Source organism: Artemia franciscana, chromosome 15 (genome assembly GCF_032884065.1).
Source record: "Artemia franciscana chromosome 15, ASM3288406v1, whole genome shotgun sequence".
Taxonomy (NCBI): Eukaryota; Metazoa; Arthropoda; class Branchiopoda; order Anostraca; family Artemiidae; genus Artemia; species Artemia franciscana.
In genome coordinates, this window is record NC_088877.1 from 12,823,922 (window position 1) to 12,841,293 (window position 17,372).

The window sequence follows — 17,372 nt, forward strand, 5'->3', positions numbered from 1 at the left end:
GATTGTGGGAAGTGCGAGTACCTGAGCTACCTGTCCCCAGCAGTTTAAGGCACTAGGCCGGCCGGTACCAATACGGCTCTTCCTACTCATTCCCGCTCTCTTCTGCACAATCAAAAACTATGGATAAATTGCGTCCCATTAAAAATTGACTTCTTCAAGCTTTAATCCTTATTAAACAATATTTCTCTTCTTTAAGGTATCAATTGCTGCCTTAAATATCTTACGATCAATTTCCCATGGCAGGTTAGAATCCAGGATAGCTGTATAAGTATTTGGAATCTTAGCCAAAGAGCAGAAACGCTCCAGTAACATTCAGTGTACAATTAAAATTATCTTAAAAACATTTTAAACCAAGAAGCCAATTCTCGTTGCCGAGACGGATACGAGGATCCGAACGTTACCCCAACCAGGTTCCCGAATAAAAACGGGATTCCCTTTCGCCCTTGCCACGAGCCTCACGCTTTGCGAGCGTAAAATTAAATATTTTATTAATAATTACAAAGTAGTTGGAACAGCCTACAGAAATATTGGATTGATTTGACAGGTAGCATTTTGTTTTGCCAGCTATAATACCAATATTGAGCAATATACGATATTAAATTGTAAGAAATATACTTGAAAAGAAGATCAAATAAGACATAATATCAAATAAGCCATTGTGCAGAAGTGATACCAAATTGAACAAAGAAAATAAAAATAATAAAGCAACAATCCTATAATGGATTGTTGCTTTATCTTAAGGGGGATTGATCCGAAAATGGGGTTGATAATATTTTTATCCTGTAAAGAGTTCTTAATTGGTCTGATTTTACTGTACCGAAATTCCTACATTATTTTGTGTTTTCAGTAAAGTGTTAATTTTCTATAATCCTAGAAACATAGGGAAACATAATTAGTTGGTTTATTTGTACTAGTTGTATTGATATATATATTAGATAGCCTGTGAAGTAGTAATTTTTGTCCTTTTCAAGTTTCAACTTCGCTCTTTATTTCCCTCGGAAAAACTTCGTTTTTTTTTATTAATCTGTGTTTGTTTTTGATTAAAATTTAATGTAGAAACAACGCTGCCATGATCTTTTTTTATTTATATGAAATAATGAAAGTTCGTTTTACATTTTAATATCACTCCTTAATTTTAGTAGAAAACTTATTTTTAATATTGTTTCTAATAATTTCCGAACTAGGGGAGATGGGGAACCTCTAGAAAACCTGCAGACAACATTGACAGCCACCAAAAATTTTCAGTCTAACAAAGTTCATTATCCATACTTCACAAAACAATAAATGTTTTCAGGGACGTTTTTTTTTTCGATGAACAAAAAGCTGTTTTAACTTAGCCGACTTCGCCTGAAAAAGCCATAATGAAGACGCTTTATAAATCGCCTACTGACGAGCATAATCTAGAAGGCTACTGTAACAAAAGATAGCTGTTTAAAGGCTCAAAGCTTATAATTATGGCTAATCGCTTTTTATAGATTTGGCTTGATAGCATATTCCCATAAAGTGCATTTTCAGTTGTTTCCCTCATTTTTTTCAAATGAAAAAAGTGCCTTTTCCAATGGAATGACCGAAAAAAGGTGTTTTCAAAACTTAGATAGCAACAAAAAACTAAGGGGGCAAGAACATCCCTTCCCCTCAACTACCGCCGTTAGAATTAGCGCACTGGCTTTATTGCAGATTGAATTTTGAAGGTTCATTTGAAAACTGTTGATCATTCAAGCTTAATTTTTGGTATATTTTTAGACGAAAGTAAAACAGTTCAAAATACGGATGATACCTTTTTATTGGCAGTGAATAGATATAAAATTATTTAACTGGATATTTCGAACACATATACAGTGTTCATCATCAGCAGTAAAAAGTAGTATTCACTGTCAATAAAAAGGTATCATCCCTATTTTGAACTGTTTTACTTTCGTCATGGAAAGGCAGTATGGTCTTCGAGGTTATCTACGTAGATTTTTAGTTGAAAAGTTTTTAATTTTAGTTAATTTTTTCACAACAATCTTTTGCTTTTAAGATGAGTAGGCGATTTATGAAACTTAATAAGAGGATCTGGAGGGGGAGTATATGTGAGGGGTTCTTATTAACCTACAGTTAAGGGCTTTGGACCATAATTATTGCAATGGTAGCGTTTTATGCTTCCAAACTCTTCCACTTCAGAAGTGGCAGCAAAAGTACCGTTTTTAGTGCGTGCTATATGGCACTTATGAATGGTAAATTGATAAAAAGCACGTAGATATGAGCAATAGGATTAAAATGAGCCTTCCCAAGATAATTCTTTAAAAAATGAGTGCATCACATTTGAAAAAATAGTGGATTATCTGAAGAGTAATCATTAAAAGAGACAAAGCATTATTGAGGAAAAAAATCCAAGCTGTAATCAAACACATGGTAATCTAATTTGAAGTTCAGCGCTGTACTAAGAGGACCACGCCTCTAAGAATGTAAATTAATATATTCATGTTTGTAGGACTTTAATTGCTTGGAGGAAGAACATGCGGGAGGTGATCTTGCAATCCTCTAGTTAAGGGGTTTTGGACCATAATTATTACAATGATACCGTTTTCAGTGCTATAGAAAATGGTGCTATATACAATGATAGCGTTGTTTTCAGTGCTGTATCTCACTTACAAATGGTAGAGTTGATAAAAAGCACTTAGATATGAGCCAAAGTTTTCAAATGAGCCATTAACCATCTCTCTAAAAAAATTTGGTAGCCCACTAGCCCCAGCTTTCCCACTTCGCATGGCGACAAGTGTCGTTTTAGTGGCATTTAAAACTTGCAGATGGGGTGATTTAAAGGAAGAACGTAAGATATTAACAATATTTTTATATGAACTATCAAAAATCTACCTAAGATTTTCTAGTAGCCCCCTAGCCCCACCCCTTAAGAAACAGCACAAAGTGTCTTTTTCGTGCCATAGGGCACTTGCAGATGACACAATCTATATAAATCACGTACATATGAGAGATAGCTTTTGAAAGAGCTCTTAGGCATCTCTCCATGATGTTCTAGTAACCCGCCAGGCCTGGAGAAAAGAAAAAAAAAATGTTTAAACGTTTTTTAACTTGTAGTTACTATGAGCTTCTGTTTGCTTTTTACTAGATTGTAGCTAATGCTTCAACCATGACAAAGAGTTCATAGGAAATTCTCTCCAAAAACCAGTTAACATTGAAATATGTGAAATCTAACAGATGGTAGAATTTGGAAAAAACCTAGTAAATATAAGCATAGCTTTTAATTCAGCCATCAAACATCTATCTACGACGTTGTGGTAGCCTGCTAATGATGAACAGCTTACTGATGAACAGACGATTTATCAAACTAAGGGGACTGGGAGGGGAGTGTACTGGAGGGGTTCTAGTAGACCTCCAGTTAAGGGTTACGGAACATAATTATTACAGTAGCACCTGTTTTGTACTTCAGAGCTTCTCCACTTAAAAAGTGGCACCAAAAGTGTTGCTTTCAGTGCTATATCGCACTTACGAATGGTAGAATTGAAAAAAAAAAGTACCTAGATATGAGCAATAGCTTTCTGAGCCATTCAACTTAAGTGTTATAAGTTCTGCTAGCCCATTAGCCCCAGCTTTCCACTCGAGACATGACAACAAAGGTGCCGTTTTTAGTGCCATTTGGAACTTGCGGATGGTTGAATTTATGAGAAGAATGTATATATGAGCAATATCTTTTATATAAGCTATAAAAAATATTGTCTACACTATTCTGGTAGACTGCTAGTGCTAATCCTTGAGAAATGGCACAAAAAGTGCCATTTTATTGCCATATGGCACTTGCAGATGGAAGAATTTATAAAAAATAACCTAGATGTGAGAAATATCATTTGAATGAGCCATTAAGCATTTCTCTATGATGTTCTGGTAATCCGCTATACCCAGAAAAAAGAAAAAAAAGGGGGGGGGGACAGATTCTACGGATGCAAAAATAGATTTTGCTTGTAGTTCATGGAGGAGTGGAATTTCCCTGTGTATGGTTTTTGACCGTGCTGATTCCAATGGTATACTTTTCATTTGGATCTGACGCCATTTTCTAGGTTTTTTTTTTCGAAATCACCATAAACTTCTAGCAATAAACTTTTACTTTTAAGACGGGCCGAAATAATAGTAACCATTCCTGAATCAGTGTCAGCACAATCCGAACGTGTTTTCTAAATTTTAGTTACTATAGGCTGTTTTCGCTCTTTACTAGGTTGTAGCTACCGCTGCAACCATGATTATTCCAGAATTTTTAGTTAGAAAATTCTGGTCAGAAATTGCATGGAAGACAGGTCCTTGGCATTCGAATAAAGTATAATATAAATCTCATTATAATATGATTTTAATTGTAATATAATTTTCCTTAGTTTTTATTTAAGTCGATTTTTTTTCTTTTTGCTAGTTTATAACGTGCGACTCTGAGAGTGTCAATAACCTTGTGTGCGCAGGAGATTTATTAGAAAATTTCATTTTGTAACACAAAGTTTGTACAAGATAATCAAAGGTCAGGGCTCTTTGGAGGAGGAAAGAAATGAAGGCAAAGGCATCAAAAGACCTTCCCATGTTCCCAGGGCATCGTTTAGGGTCTGAAAACAATTCTGAAACTGATAAAAAATTTGTTCTCCTAACTCAACTACTTTCCAAGACAGCAAAAGGCCCTTCATCAATAACATTATTATATTTTTTCATCGTTTCAAAAAATTTGTTTCTTCACAAAGCAGCTTTACTGAAGAAAACGTCTTAATAAAATGAAAAGAGTACCAATAGATTCCTAATTTTATGCTCCTTTCCAACATAATGGTTATTTGCCTGACCCCCTAGTTATTGCCTTTTTGTGATGGACCCATAAATAGCCCTATATAATATAATAGCCCTATAATATATATTATTAGGGCTATTATATATATAATAGCCCTATATAATATATTTGATCGTTTTTATCCCCATGTTCGAATTCGTCGTATATCAGGTAGCTCCTGCGTGGGTTCTGATATCCAGTTTTGCCTGAGTGAGTAATTGAATATTGGATAAAAATAATTATCATCTTAAATAGTTTAAAAATGCGGATAACAATAGGAGGAAACATGGTAGCCTGAGGTACTTGTCTTTTAAACGGAACACACCCAAGAAGTGAAGTTAGCTTAATCCTAATGAAATATACCAAAATATGATGATAATATAATACTTTAAAAACTAAATTATAGAAACTGCGACGAAGAAATAATGGGAAGCAGGCTAGGCAGAACGCAAAATATTAAATATCTAACCTAACCCCTAACCACCTCTATATGTTTAGTTAAAATATACCTACATCGTAGTTTTCTCACTCAAAATTAGCAAATCATAAGCTATTCCAGAGAGGCAAACCGGTTTTTGTCAGATCTTAGACAGCGTAATTCTTGAGTAACCCGTTTAAAGACAAGAACAGTCTGATTAATGAAAATATGTTGCATGTTATGAAGTAATAATTTCAGTATTTTCTTTTAGTTTGATATATCCTAAGGCTATATATGGGGCTATCAGAAGAGGGGATGCATTGTCGTAAAACCGACCAAGATATTGGGATATAGTATGAGATAAGGAATGTATTGGCACTACTTTTTTTTGTTAAGGGAACTCCTTCAGAAGAGCCGTAACTCTACTGCGATAATAATTTTCTTTATCCCCAGTTTTCGTCTTAGCCATCCTAAGACCAGCGAAATCATAGTTTCACACCTTAGCTATTGTAAATTCCGGTACTTACGTATTATAGCGACCACACCGAAGAAGTGAAGTTAGGTTAGTCCGGATGAAATTTACCAAAATATGATGAAAATATAATACTTTAGAAACAAAATTATGGAAGCTACACCAGAGAATTATGGAAAGCAGGATGCCCGGCAGCCTGCTATATTCAATATTATACATTAAATATTTAATTAAAATACACCTGCATAGTGTTTTATCTCACTGAGACTAAGCTAATTATCTCACAATGCAAGACAGAAACCAGTTTTACTCAGATCAAGAACAACAGTGTGGTCACTATAACACGTAAGTACCTAAATTCTTATCAAAAATTTTCGTCCCAACATAGCTGAGGTTATTGGCCTCAGAATTATTTTTTCATTGGATTGCTTTGTCGAGAAAAAATCATTTTAAAACAAAAATGAAGAGAAAAACATGGGCAAATTATATTATTTAGGGTGATAATCTAATTAATCAAACAGTTCGTGGTAACGAACTGTAGTAAGGAGCGATCCGGCTCAATAGTAACCAAAACTCTAAAAAATTGTATTTTGATATCAATAGCTACATCAAAAGAATCGCATTTTAATGCTGATTTTAAATATATAAATTTCATCAAGTTTAGTCCTAGCCATCAAAAGTTACGAGCCTGAGAAAATTTGCCTTATTTAGGAAAACAGGTGAAAACTAACGGGAAAATAAACGAACTAAGAGGTAGAAGGGGCCCAGAGAAAAAATATAATCCTTTTTCAATTTGAGCCTAACTTCCGCAAAGGAGTAATAATGTCAGAAGCCCCGAAATACTGAATTATTTTCTATTCAAACAGTTCGTGGTAAGGAACTTTAGTAAGGGGCGACCCGGCTCAATAGTAAATGGAACTCTAAAAAACGGAATTTTGATGCTAAAAGATACATCAAAAGAATTGAATTTTTACACTGATTCTAAATATATAAGTTTCAATTAATTTAGTCTTTGTCATCAAAAGTTACGAGCCTGAGAAAATTTGCCCTATTTTGGAAAAAAGGGGGAAACATCCCCTAAAAGTCATAGAATCTTAACGAAAATCACACTATCGCATTCGGTATATCAGAGGACTCTATAGCAAAAATTTCAAGCTCCTATCTAAAAAATGTGGAATTTTGTATTTTTTGCCAGAAGACAAATCACGGGTGCGTGTTTATTTGTTTGTTTGTTTTTTTTTTGTTTTTTTTTCCCAGGGGTCACCTTATCGACCAAGTGGTCCTAGAATGTCGCGAGAGGGCTCATTCTAACGGAAATGAAAAGTTCTAGTGCCCTTTTTAAGTGACCAAAAAATTGGAGGGCAAATAGGCCCCCTCCCATGCTCAGTTTTTTCCAAAAGTCAACAGATTAAAGTTTTAAGATAGCCATTTTGTTCAGCATAGTCGAAAACCATAATAACTATGTCTTTGGGAATGACTTACTCCCCCACGATCCCTGAGGGAGGGGCTGCAAGTTACAAACTTTGACCAGTGTTAACATATAGTAATGGTTATTGGGAAGTGTACAGACGTTTTCATGGCGATTTTTTGGTTTGGGGGGTGGGGTTGATGGGAGAGGGCCTTGTGGGAGGATCTTTCCTTTGAGGAATATGTCATGGGGGAGAAAATTTCAATGAAAAGGGCGCAGGATTTCTAGCATTACTATAAAAAAAACAATGAAAAAATAAACATGAAAACGTTTTTTCAAATGAAAGTAAGGAATAGCATTGAAATTTAAAACGAACAGAGATTATTACGCATATGAGGGGTTCTAAAAATACTTTAGCATATAGAGCGAGGTATTTAGGAGGAGATAAATACCTCGCTCTTTATTCTAAAATATTTTTAGTGATTTCAACTATTTATTCTACGGCCTTTTTGATTCAGGGGTCATTCTTAAAGAATTGGGACAAAACTTACGATTTAGTGTTAAGAGCGAGGTATTAACGAGGGTACAAACCCCCTCGTACACATAATAAAAATATAAGAATATAAAAGTTTGTTACGTAAGTTAATTCTTAAGTTACGTATATTTTTTACTAATAAAAACGTTCGTTGAATATTAAAAGTTCTAGTAGCCTTTTTAAGTAACCGAAAAATTGGAGGGCAGCTAGGCCTCCTTCCCCACCCCTTATTTCTCAAAATCGTCTGATCAAAACTAAGAGAAAGCCATTTACCCAAAAAAAATTAATATACTAATTTCATTTCAATAATTTATGTGCGGAGAGCCAAAATGAAACATGCATTAATTCAAAAACGTTCAGAAATTAAATAAAAAAAAACTAGTTTTTTTACTGAAAGTAAGGAGCGACATTAAAACTTAAAACGAACAGAAATTACTCCGTATATGAAATGGGTTGTCCCCTCCGCAGTCCCTCGCTCTTTACGCTAAAGTTTTTAATTGTTTTAAAAAGTAGAATTGTGGCAAAGAGTCAAACTTTAGCGTAAAGAGCGAGGGACTGCGGAGGGGACAACCCATTTCATATACGGAGTAATTTCTGTTCGTTTTAAGTTTTAATGTCGCTCCTTACTTTCAGTAAAAAAAACTAGTTTTTTTTATTTAATTCTTTCTAACACGAATGATTGTATCCGCAGAGTTGGGCCAAAGGTGTTAACATCTAATTTTTTTTAGAATATATTTGTGACATCATGCAAATATAAAACTGTCCTTGGTTTCCCGTTATCGTGCGAGTGAAGTATAAAGTGGAATAGCATTTTGCCCTTGCCAATATGGCTGCCCTTCTTACAGTCTATCCCTCGTAATGACTGCACTATTCTCAAGGTAAGAGTTGCATTTTCTCAAATTCCTATGAGATTCTATTAGAAGTGCTATTAAGTAGCATAGCATTGCCATAAAATGTATTGAAAATTAAACATTACGAAAATGTATAAGTACTACATTAAGCAATTATTGTAGAGAATATAATTTGTTCTTTACAGAAAACAATAAGCATTTTAAACGTTTTCTCTATTTTAACTTTAACAAATCAAAAGTATCTTAAGACTTCAAGGAATGAATATCAGTATATATAATAACCTGTCAATACAGATTCTTTTTAGTTTAGGACTAAACTAAAGTTTAGTCCTACTCCGCTTTACAGTAGTTTCCGCTCGTTTTGAGTTTGACGGTTATTTATTGTAATTTCTGTTCATTTTGGGTTCCATTTGTTCATTAATGGTGATTTATTGTAGTTTTACGCTTAAAAATTATTTGACTTTATTTCTGAAAATTCATTCGTTTAATGTAGCTCTTTACTTTTCTACAAAAACCTTCTTTTGTGAAAAAAGTTCTTGAAAATAAATTCGTTTGTTTTTACTTGACATTAATTTAAAAAAAAAAAACAGGTTTTCTGAGGGAAGTAAAGGGCGAAGTTGAAATTTGAAACGGCCAAATGTTATTACATCAAAGCCTATCTAATATATATCAATAAAACTGGGTAAAATAAACAACTAATTAGGTTTCCCTATGTTTTTAGATTATAGAAAACTAGTGCTTTGCTTAAAACACAAAAGCCAAGTATAAAAAACAGGAATATTGATTTGGGAGTCAAAGGTGAGTACGTAGTTGTGACACCAGTTGTGACACCAGTTGTGACATCACTTTAAGTATACAATTACAATTATCTTAAGAACCTGAGCGTAAAATTAAATATTTTTTAATAGCCGCAAAGTCATTGAACACTACATAAATATTGGATTGATTTATGAGGTAGTATTTTGGTCTCGCCAAATATAATACCAATAGTGAGTAATATACAATCTTAAATTGTAGGAAATATGCAGTAGTATTACTGGAAATGAAGATCGATTTATACACAATATATATTCTGGAAATCCGGTTATTTCTCTGTATAAAAGAGTGAATATCAAGTTATGATATAAATTCCAAAGCTAGTCAATAGTCCTAAAACTGTTAAGATGGCTTTACTTCGAACTTGTTTACAAACTAATCATGACATGTCTTTTCTGAACCAAAGCAAGAGCCAGTATTGAACGGAGCCATTGCGCAGAAGTGATCCCAATTAAATAAAAAATAAATGAAAATAAAGCAACAATCCTAAAATGCTTCATTTTTATTCTATAAACAGTTCCCTTAAATGGTTTGCTTTAATGCTAGTTTTCTGTAATCCTAGAAACGTAGGGAAACTTAATTATTTGGTTTATATGTACTAGTTTTATTGATATATATATATTAGATAGGCTTTGAAGTAATAATTTTTGTTTGTCGCTCTTTACTTCCCTCAGAAAAACTTGTTTTTTTTAAAAGATTAATCTTTGCTTGTTATTATTAAAATTTGAATTATACATAATTATTTGAATTATGAATTATACATAATAGACATAATGTGTTTATGCACTAGTAGGTCAGTGCCATCACTTCTTGGTGTTTTCGTAAGATCTAGTGATTTTTGTCGATAACTTCTGATCTTAAGAAAAATATATATTAAAAAAATTTCCTGGCATGTGAATCCTGTGTCCAAGGGGCACGGGTTCAATCCCAGTTGTGACTAAATTTTATGACACTTTTCCACAAATTCTCAGTTTTTAACAAGATAATAGTATTTAACACAACCATACTCGATAAAAGTCTATATATTGTTATTATTTAATATATCCGGAGTGTTTGTAAATGGATCTTGGAATATTATTCAAGTCCAAGCGACATCTAAGGGTCATTTTCCTGTCAGTTGTTTCAAGAAGTTAAATCATTTTCTTTAATAAAAAAAATCCGGCGTTGCAATGTTTAGTTTAACCTTTAAGATTGTTTCTACAATCTTTGCTTGTTATTATTAAAATTTAATGTAGAAACAACGCCGCCATGATCTTTTTTATTAATACGGAATAATTTCCATTCGTTTTAACTCTTAATGTCACTCCTTACTTTCGGTTAAAAACTTATTTATAATATAATTTCTAATCACCACCAATCTAGGGGAGATAAGGCACCTCTAGAAAACACTGCAAACATCCTCAACAGCTTTGAAAAACTTTCAGTTTATAACGGAGTTTATTATCCATACTTTAAAAACGGTAAATGCTTTTCAGGAACGTTTGTTTTTCGATGAACAAAAAGCTGTTTTTACTCAGCCGACTTCGCCTGAAAAAGCCATAATGAAGATATGGCTTTATAAATTGCCAACTGACTAGCAGGAAGAAAGCTACTGTAACAAACGATAGTGGTTTAAGGGCTCATTTAAAGCTTATTTTTATACCCAAATCGCATTTTATAAATTGACGTGATAGCATATTCCCATAAAGTGCACTTTCTGTTTTTTCCCCGATTTTTTCAATGAAAAAAGTCTTTTCCAATGAAATGACCATAAAAAGGTATTTTTCAAAACCTAGGCAGGAGCGAAAAACGAAGGGGGCAAGAACATCCGTTCCCCTTAATTACCGCCGTTAGAACTAGCACACAGGCCTCGTCGCAGAGTGAAGTTTGAAGGTTCAATTCAAAACTGTTGATCATTCAAGCATAATTTTTGGTTGATTTTTATTGAAAAGTTTTTAGTTTTGGCAAATTTGTTTTCGTAATGATCTTTTACTTTAGAGATGATTAGACGATTTCTAGAACTTTCTAAGAGGGTTTGGAGGTGGAAAATACATGAGGAGTCCTTATCAACTTCCAGTTAAGGGCTTTGGACCAGTTAAGGGCTTTGGACCATAATCATTGCAATGGTACCGTTTTATGCTTCCAAACTTTTATACTTAAGAAGTGGTGCCAAAAGTGCCGCTTTTAGTGCTATATGGCATATATGGATGATAAAAAGCACGTAGATATGAGTAATAGCTTTAAAATGAGCCTTTACGGGATATGCTTTAAAAAATAAGTGCATCACATTTGCAAAAATATGGTATTGTCTGAAAAGTAATCATAAGAAGGGAAAAACCGTGGTTAAAAAAGAAAAAAAAATCGAGAAGGAATCGAACGCAAGGTAATTTAATTGGAAGCCCAGCACTGTACTAACAGAACCACGCCTCTAAAAATTTAATATATTGGCGTTTGCAGGACTTCATTCGCGTAGCTTATTAAGGGGGCCTGGAGGAGGAACATACTGGAGGTGTTCTTGTAGACCTCTAGTGTTTTGGACAATAATTACTGCAATGATACCGTTTTATACGTCCAAGATTTTCCACTTCAGAAGTGACACCAAAAGTGTTGTTTTCAGTGCAATATTTCACTTACGAAGGTAGAGTTGATAAAAAGCACGTAGATATGAGCAATAGTTTTCAAATAAGCCATTAAACATCGCTTTAAAAGGTCTGGTAACCTAATAACCCAAGTTTTTCCACTTGAGACATGGCACCAAAATTACTGTTTTTAGTGCCATTTCGAACTTGCTGAATGGTGGAATTTATGTTAAGGACGTAGATATGAGTAATGTCTTTTATATGAGCTATGAAAAATCTGTCTGACTTGCTCTGGTTGCCCGTTAGCCCCACCCCTTGAGAAATGGCACGAAAAGTGCCATTTTTGTGCCATATAGCATTTCCAGATGGCGGAATTTATATAAAGCACCTAAATATGAGAAATGGATATTAAATATTAGATGTTTAATAGATATTTAAATAGGGTATCTCTCTATAATGTTCTGGTAACCAGCTAGCCCTGTAGAAAAAAAAAAACAATAAACAAACGGGAAACCGATCAGTGCTGTCCATGCAAAAAAGTGATTTTCTTTTTTATCCAAGGTGGGGGACTATAATTTCCCCGTTAAATGTTTTCGACTATACTGATTCCAATGGTACACTTTTCATTTTGATCTGACGCCATTTTCTAGGGGGTTTCAGGCTTATTGTCAAAATCACCATAAATTCCTTTTCGTAATAAATTTTTAGTTTTAAGGCGAACCGAGATAGTCCCATTACTGTATCAGCGTCAGATAGCATTTTTTTTCAATAGGCACTTTTTATGACGCTTAAGGGGGGGGGGACTGGAAATCCTGGAAAACGCTTAAAGCGGAGAGATCAGGATGAAACTTGGTGGGAAGAATAGGCACAAGTCCAAGATACGTGACTGACATAACCGGACCAGATCCGCTCTCTTTGGTGGAGTTGGGGGGGGGGGGGGGGTATTCTGAGAAATTAGGAAAATATGAGGTATTTATATCTTCAGAACTTAATGAAATTTGATATTTAGAAGGATCTTGTACTTCAGAGCTCTCATTTTGAATCCCAACCAGATCCGGTGACATTGTGGGAGTTGGAGGGGGAAATCAGAATTCTTGGAAAACGTGAAAATTGAGGCATCTTTATCTTACGAATCGGTGATCGGATCTTCATGAAACTTGAAATATAAAAGGATCTTATGTCTCAGATACTCCATCTTTAATTCGGATCGGATCTGAGGACATAGGGGGGTTGGAGGGGGAAAACATGGAAAGAATAAGCACAGCTATAAGTACGTTATTGACATAATTGGAACGGATCTGTCCTCTTTGGGGGAGCTGGGGGGTGTTTATTTGGAAAAATTAGAAAAATTGAGGCATTTTTAACTTAAGAACGGGTGACCGGATCTTAATGGAATTTTATATTTAGAAGGAAATAATGTCTCAGAGCTCTTATTTCAAATCCCTGCCAGATCTGTTGACATTGGGGGGAGTGGAAATCTTGGAAAACGCTTAGAGTGGAGAAATCGGGATGAAACTTGGTGGGTAGAATAAACAAATGTGGTAGATACGTGATTGACGTAACCGTACTGGATCCGCTCTCTTTGGCGGAGTTAGGGGGTGGAGTTCAGTGTTTTTGTGAGTTTGGCGCTTCCGGACGATGAAAATTGGTAGGCGTATCTAGGAGCAGCACAAAAAGACTTGATAAAGTCGTTTTCCCCGATTCGACCATCTGGGGGGGGCTGAACATAGGGGATTGGAGGGGGGAAATAGAAATCTTGGAGACTGGGTATCTTGGAAAACGCTTATAGTGGAGAGATCGGTATTAAACTTGATGGGAAGAATAAGCACAAGCTATAGACGCATGATTGGCATAATTGGAACGGATCTGTTCTCTTTGGGGGTGTTAATTCGGAAAAATTAGAAAAAATGAGGTATTTATAACTTACGAGTGGGTGATCGGATCTTCATGAATTTTGATATTTAGAAGGACCACATGACTCAGAGCTCTTATTATAAATCCCGACCGGCATTAAGCCTCTGATTTCCCTTTTAAATCAATCTATTGATTCTTAGAATTTTGCTATAGCTCATACCATATGAGCTCTTGGCTCTTCCGGCCTCGTCACAAGTGCCATATGAACTCTTAGCTCTTGTTTTTCTAAACACGTTTTTTAACTTCTGGTTACTATGGGCTGTGGTTCGCTCTTTACTAGGTTTCAGCTACTGCTGCAACCATGATAGTCTTTTACATTGTTTAAGAATACAATATTATAATTTTTTCGGTTTTTTCTCTATAAGAATTAAGATTCGGGTTTACTATTTATTTGCTAGACAAAGTTTTGCATAGAGACTTGATAAAACTCAATTTCTGGTTTTTTATTAACGCACCCTTCTTTTAATTTCAGAGAAATGGACTATTCCCGGAATCTATCACTCGACGTAACATAGTGCATACTTGGCTGTGATATCTTCTCCTTCTCAGTTCGAGCACTGTCGTCTTCTGGTTCCAAATTTCTATTCACGTAGATAGAACCTATTTAGATAGAAACTTTTGAAGGCAGTGCTATAGTGTGTAGTTCTTTTCTAAATCCATAACCCGACGTCCCCCCGATATCGATCGCTTGGGGCAGGTAGGGTATGAACCGAACGACCGACGACTGGTCAAAGCTTTACGAGTAGATGCGAGTGACGACTCCTTGAAGATAATCGAGTTCCAGTCCACTCGCAATAGAATGTAGCGAAAAGAAGTAATAGTAGTTTTTTCTTTTTTTTTTTTTTATAGTTCTGCATGCATGCTATTACATATTTATACGTTTCTCGTCGGATTTATTTTATTTAAAACAAAGCTAGTGCGCTTTAGCCCGAATTGTTCAATAAAAAAGAAATAAACTCCGTTCGATTGTTTGTTATGATTACAAGTCAAGCATTACCACTCCCCCTCCTTCGCACTTAAAACACCAATTACATAAATAACAGCACAATGTTGTTTTGTTTGGGAAATATAATAGTACTTTTACTTAAAAAATTCTCCCCCTCCCAGTACGTTATTTTCAAGTTGACAAGAGTATTTTCAAGAAGGGAGGGGGCTCAAAATTACATACAGAGAAAGTGCTTGACAAGTACCGTTTTTGGCCATAATCTTGTATTTTCCTGAGAGTGACCTTTGGACCCATGTTGGGGTGGAGGGAGCATCTCAAAACTATGGGTGGTTTTATATATTATTGTTCATGTGCATGTGTTTTGAAGAGTTTTTCATGAGCATAAATTAAAAATTAGAAATAACATGTTATTTATTTTAATAGAAAGATTAACATGCCCTCCCCTTATCGAAATCAGTCACACAGATTTCTAACCAAAGTATCAATGACTGCAAGGTTAAGTCTTTAAGGGAAACATTTGGCATGACTCACGAGCCTGGACACCCAGAGGGAAGAGACAGGGCTGTATTTTTCCCTTCCTATAAGACTAAGATAGAAATTTCCGTTTCGAAAAAAAGGAAACGTTGTTCGTTCAACAGATGTTCTTTTCTAGACATACAAGGGCTATTCAGGGGTATTCACAAGCCCCTGATAGCCCTTGTTTTCTAGACTCACAAGGGCTATTTAGCTGTTCTGTGCCAAGACCTAGTATTTGTATTTTCAAGCCTTCATTAAATAACATGAATTTTTGTTTTCCCTTATGGAACGGGCGAAACAAATAAAGGCCTAGAATTTTGTCAACAAGTTTTTCGGTAAAATTTGTCACTGTTTTTTTTTTCGGATGTAGATACAAGGTTATGTAATTCCAGCCTCCGTGAGAATTGTCGGCTGTGGACAACCTATGAAATCTACTTTTATCTCTGTAGATATGAAGTTGTATCACAGAAAGCAAGGAACATTCTGACAATACCGTTGGACTTGCTCTGTTGTAACTCGATTCAAACGTTTGTGTAGATACTAGGTTTCAGCAGATGGAAGCTGCAGTGTTCGCCGAATTTCTTAAAATTGTTCTGTTTTAACAGCTCTTGCAATAAATTACAGCTTTGCGCTTACCCCAAGGTGAAGGGTAGCACGACCCAAAAAAAATATGCGAATAGTAACAATAAATGAAATATAAAACCAAAAAGGTAGGCTAATTTTCTGGTAAATTGTAGGTGAAACTATACAGATTCAAAACTTATACGAAACTAATTCTCTCCGCCCTGTACTTGTGTCTAATAGTTAAAAATTGAAGCAAATTTCTTTCAAATTACAATTTTGAATGATTTTTTTTGTCTCACAAAAGTAAACATTTTAAAATCAGTCATACAAGAATTTTCTTTTGAAAACTAACCCTTGGACCCGAATTTGAAAAAGGTCTCACAGAGGAGGGAGAAAATTGGGCGTGCCTCAAACGTTTTGAAAATTTTTCAATGAATCACACACACTCGTTTTTTTGCCCTCACATCCCCTTTTAAACAAAAATGAAATGCTCCAGCTTCCTCTTCCCTCCAACACTCCGAAAGTTTCAGCTCGATCCCCACCTGTCGTTCCCAAGATGTCAATTATATGCCATTTGGTTGACCAGGATACATAGTTTCTTTATATGTATATCTGTTTTTCCTCCAAGTCAAAATTCAGGGTTTGTTTGCCACTTAAAACCCCTGATAATTTCAACTCAATCCTCCAAACTATTTCTAAGATAATAAATATATATTATATTGATAATCTGCTATTTTGTTATCAGATGCACTATTTTTATCACGCGGCAGCAAATAATATCTGATTTATCTTGCTACTTAACCATGAATTAATGATGAGTCAAATAGGAATATAGGGCAAAAACGTTTCAGGGGATCAGAGAAAATGTTCAGTCTTCATACCCTCTGTCCTCTCTCTCAAAGTCTAAAGCTGAGGTCCAGGTTCCCATTATACGTCTTGTAAGTTTAAACTTGACACCTCAAGCCCTTCCAGAGATATCGTAAATAAGCTATTTTGATAACCTCACACCACATAGTTTCTTTGGATTTACCTCACAAAAAATTTGAATTCCCGCGGAAACTTTTAGTGCCGCAAAACGAGTAGATGAATTGGAGCCAACAATTTTAGCCGCCTCCCGAGGCAAAATTGGAAGGCCCCCTCCTTTCTACTGAAATCATGAACTGTATTGCAAAAGCCGTTCCCAAGATTGATAGTCTGGATACACACAGTCTATTTAGATTTACCTCTGCCTCCTGCCTTAACTCAAAATTTGTGCTCCACTTGGGCACTTTACTGTCAGTAGATTCGATTCCTAAAAGGGTTGAAAGTTCCAAATCTTTTAGGGTTATTTGAGACAGAATATGTTTAACCTTTCTTAGCCTCCTCCCTCAGTTAAAATTCAAAATATAAACACTTCCATTCCAAATCTTGTGAATAGATTCCAAATCTTATAATAGCTTACAGTGTGAAAATGTTTAGCTTGACCGGAGACGAATTATGTTTAGCACATCTCCCCAACATAAAAATTAGAATTTCATATACCCATCTCCGCTTCTTTCTCCCACACTGCCTGGAAGTTTCAACTTCATCCTAACAAAAA

At 35.1% G+C, this 17,372-nt stretch overlaps 1 long non-coding RNA gene across 1 annotated transcript in view; it reads left to right on the forward strand.

Moving 5' to 3' along the window:
• Nucleotides 1-14,650, forward strand: part of LOC136036066 (uncharacterized) — a 34,922-nt gene extending 20,272 nt beyond the window's left edge. Inside the window, exons 2-3 of the long non-coding RNA XR_010619625.1 lie at nucleotides 8,357-8,506; nucleotides 14,240-14,650. This is a non-coding gene — a long non-coding RNA (uncharacterized LOC136036066). The remainder of the gene's footprint in view (nucleotides 1-8,356; nucleotides 8,507-14,239) is intronic.
• Nucleotides 14,651-17,372: the final 2,722 nt, after the last annotated feature.